This window comes from Humulus lupulus, chromosome 2 (assembly GCF_963169125.1).
Source record: "Humulus lupulus chromosome 2, drHumLupu1.1, whole genome shotgun sequence".
Lineage (NCBI taxonomy): Eukaryota > Viridiplantae > Streptophyta > Magnoliopsida > Rosales > Cannabaceae > Humulus > Humulus lupulus.
In genome coordinates, this window is record NC_084794.1 from 131,509,315 (window position 1) to 131,514,079 (window position 4,765).

Genomic DNA, 4,765 nt, shown 5'->3' on the forward strand with positions numbered 1-4,765 from the left:
GGGACCTACCGACCAATGCAGGCCACCCTCTAACGCTCGGGAAGTTCCAGCCCGAGGAGGCAACCGAGGGGACAGTCGATCCCACCATAGCCAGTCAAGGTTCAGAGATGGCCATGGTTACAATGAGGCCGACTCAAGCAGAGGAAATGCCGGTCGGAGAAATGGAGAGAGAGGTGGGGGCAGGAGCCCACCACCCAAGGAAGACCAACCCGAGAGACATGACGCTGGGGGGCAGCCCAAGCAAAATAACGTCTTTAACCGGCTCGGAGCAAGCGAGCAGCGGCGAAGAGACAATGATTTAAGAGATGTACTCAACGATCGCCGGGAACGGCATGACGAGTACATTCCCCCAGCACCAGAGGCCCCGGCGATTCCCAACCCCGTGCAAGCCCAAATAGATGCCCTGAACCAGGCAGTACAACAGCTGGTCGGGGGAAGGACGTCACATATCGAGTACGACAGGAGAATAGGCACTCCTTTCGTTCAAAGGATAGCTATGGCAAAAACTCCTAGCAAGTTTAAGATGCCCACGCTTCCAAACTTTGACGGGTATGGTGACCCGGTATCTCATGTCAACAAATTTGAGATACAAATGGACATTCAGAAAGTGTCCGAAGACGCTCGGTGCAGGATCTTTCCTGCAACACTTTCTGATGCTGCAGAGGAGTGGTTTTTCAAATTCCCTCCTGCAAGTATTGTTTCTTGGGAGATGGTCGTAAAGGAATTTTACGGACACTTCTATGTAGGTCGTGTGCACCCAACTGAGGCGAATCAGCTGGTGGAGAAACGCCAGCAAGAAGGAGAGCCACTGAAGGATTATGTCCAGCGCTTCATGCGAGCAGCGGTTGGACCTAAGACAGTGGGAGATGATGGCCCTAACTACAGGAGTTAGGTATCGTATGCCTTTGTGGAGTAGCCTCAGAAAGCATGGAGTTAAGACTACTCAAGAATTTTTGGATAGAGCTGATCGGTACATGAAGCTCGAAGATGCCATCGCCAGCGAAGGAAAACCCCCAGGCAAGGATAAGGGGACTGCCGATCCCGCCAAAGCCACCAATGGGTCAAAACCCAACGGCAACGGCAAAGGCAATGGGAATGGCAATGGCAATGGCAAGAATGGGGGGAAACAGCCGCATAATGAGCCTTCCACCTCTGAAAATAAACGCGCCAAGGGCAATAGTTATGAACCGCGGTTCACTAACTACACTGCCCTTATTGAGTCTCGGGGAGAGGTGTATCAGGCCATGAATTCTAGTGTGCCTTACAAAAGACCCACTCCCATTCGGAAGGATATTTCGAAGAGAGATACAACCAAGTTCTGTCGTTATCATAACGACTACGGACATGATACAAACGAATGCAACCAGTTAAAGGATGAAATCGAGTTCCTTATCAGACAAGGACACTTGAGAAGATACGTACGGGCCTCGGGAAATTCCCAACGAGAGGTTCCAGGTGGCAACGAGCAGACGCCTGCACGTCAGCGCTCGCGCGCCTTTGCAACCTGATCCCGTAGCTGGCACTTTACTCACCATCTGTGGAGGCCCGCACCTCGCGGGAAGCAGTGGAAAGGCGAGGGAACGATATGCTCGGACCCTACGCCACGACCAGGACATCGAGATGATGACTGTGGAAGACAGGGCATCAAAGAAGGCTCGATCAGAGGATGGTGAAATAACCTTCTCTGATAGCGACGCCCAGCATGTCCGGTTCCCACATTCCGATCTGCTGGTCGTGGACGTTCAAATTGCCAACATGATGGTGAAGAGAGTACTGGTCGATACAATAAGTTTAGTAAACATCTTGTACAAATCTTCACTGGAACGCATGAAGTTGTCCGTCAAGGACTTGGAGCCCTGCAACCAAACAATTTACGGCTTCTCTGTTGAGGGACTCGCCCCAACGGGGTCAATCAGACCTTCGGTAACAGCGGGTACAACGCCTGCTACCAGGACATTACTCGCTACTTTCATAGTAGTCGATTGTCCTTCGGCGTACAATGCTATAATTGGAAGGCCCATACTGGTTGACCTTCGGGCCGTCACCTCAATATGGCATCTGGCCATGAAATTTCCAACAAACGCAGGGGTAGGACGCGTGTTTGGAAATTAGAGAGAAGCAAGAGAGTGCTACAATGCCTCGATCACGAAGGCAAAGAAAGAAAGTTCAACGTCGGAGACCTAGTACTTCGACGAGTTTTCTTAAACACCCGCGACCCAACTGTTGGAGCACTCGGACCAAACTGGGAAGGACCTTACCAAATTGAAGAAGTCCTTCATCCAGGCACATACAAACTTGCACACTTAAATGGAGATCTCGTTCCACACTATTGGAATGGAGAACACCTGCGCAAGTATTATCAATAAACAATCCTTTTTAAAGGACTGGCTTGTATTAATTTTTACTTTTTACAAGTTTTGAAAAAGGGTTAGTCATGTTATATGGCTAATCGCTTATAAGTGTAAGATCCTTTTAAGATCACTCGTAAAGACATGTTTAGTCCATTTTAATATGAGAATTATAAGGGACTGTGCGCAGCCAATCATTCTTGCCATCCTTTGTAAAAAAAAATTTACAAGTATTTGTTCATTACGTGTGTTGTTTTGCGATATTATAAGTGTTGCATTTCCTACCAAGCAGTAATGTTCGTACAGGTCGTGGTCAAGGCAAGTGACCAAGGACCTAAAGCTCCTCAGTCACTTGGGGGGCACATAAGGTACATCGATAGCAAAGCATACCAAGAGGTATGTAAACACATGAACAAAATAAGTGAAAGCATGCTACGGTACTTAGAGTATTTTTCAAATTTTATATTTTGATAAATCAAGCCTAAGTACTATGCTAAGTTCGGTCATGCGAATAGATGTTATAATAAGCAGAAATATTATAATATCAAAAGGAATTCTTTTACACCGCAAGCAGTACTGCTTGGATGTAATTGTTCAAAGTAAAAGGAAAATATGATGCCCATGCAGCAAAATTAAAAAGAAAAAATTTAATCTTTACATCACGACCCGTAGGTCGTGTGATTAAAGAGAAATAAAAGAACAAAAAAAACCTAAGGAGCCTCAGAAGCAGGAGGATTCTCTGGTCGACCACGTCCCCTCCGGTTTCTCCTCCCTCCACTTCGGCGGCTGGCTGAATGCTTGGGGAGGCAGGGACCCTAGCTCTTTCTTTGGCAGCTAACCGAGCAGTACAACAGGCTAGCTCGGCCTTCCTAGCATCTTCTGGGAGGTAACTTAAGTCGGCACCTTGGTTGTGTTTCGAAAAATTGTAGAAACACCGAAGTGTCGCGTTCTTATACCTCTCCAGGTCCTTGGCATTAGTGAGCTTGAGCTGTTCCACCTGGCTTTTGAGAACAGCAATGGTCGTGTCCTTAGCAAGATGCTCCTCCCTAAGTTTCTTGACTTCATGCCAGTGGATTCGGCTGGACTCCAGGTAGTCATCCCTTTGCTTCCTCAGAGTTTCCTGAGAAGCTTGCTTCTCTGGCAGTTTTGCCACCGCAGTATCCTTCTGCTGGGTAACCACCTCCAACTCCCCAGCATGCCTGGCCTTCGCGACCTTATGCTCCTCAACAACCTTTGCCCAGGACTGCTCGATGCTAACGATAGAGCGAGTACGAGCAGCGGTCATTGTCAGCATGGCCTGTAGTCAAAGAATAAAAGTTAGGCTATATTACAAGAAGGAAAGATAAAAGCCAAGAGAAAGAGTACTTACACTAGCCACTTCATTAAGAGCCCTGCTAAGGATCTGATCGACCCCCATGTTCTCAGCCTCAGCCATTGCTTCCCTACAATGGTCATGCTTCAGGATGTGAGCAAGGCAATCTTTAGCTGATCGCAGGGAACGACTCGAGAGTCTGGTCCCAGGAAGTTCGGCTTATGGGCCTATTCTTTTTGAGCCGCAGGCGGAGGGTTGGTGGCGGCAGGTGGGGCCTCCTTCTCAGCAGAGGTAGGTGTTTGAGTAGAAGGTTGGCCAAAGGGCCCATCCTTGGGAGGATCAGCTGCTTGACCCTTCTTGGCTGAGGGTGCTTGGCTAGATTCGCCATCGTGTCTCCTGGCCGATTTCTTCCGTTGGACCAGGGGGACCTCCTCTTCCTCTTGAGTCTGGTATAAGTCGAAAACATTGGGAGAAGCCATCTCTGCAGAAAAAGATAAGCATGCAGACAGTAAGACAAAAATAGATAAAAAAATCATGGCATATCAGAAAAGAGGTAAAGGAAATCACAAAGTTCAATACCCAAGCTACAACTACTTGTCGCTACACTACTGACTCTATTAGTCATACACTCACTCTCTGGCACGAAGAAGTCTGGCCCTAGATTTGGAGTATACGTAAAATTTCCGTCCTCGTCAAACAAGTGACAGGGAATTGACAAGTTATTTAAAAGCAAAATAGCAGTACCGTTTTCGTCTGAAGACTCATCCAAGTCTATGACAGACTCTATTGCCTTTGTTTCCCCTTCCATTGGGGCGCAGAAGGCCTCTCTGCTGAAGGGACGCTAGTGGGTTCCCTGATCGTAACCCCCATTGGCCTCCTTCGAGGAGGGGACGCTGGGGGTTGCTGCTCGGGATGCCCCTCGGCAGTGGTGTCTGCCACCATGGGTTCCCTCGTTTCCTGACGAGGAGCCAGGAGGCCAGACAGCCTCAGGTTTTCATCAGTGACCAAGGACTTAACGCTTTTTTTAGCGTCAGCCATCCTGGCCAGTGTGTTGGACCTCAACACCATGTCTGGTGTTGGGTTCAGGCGTAACCATGGTCCTGAA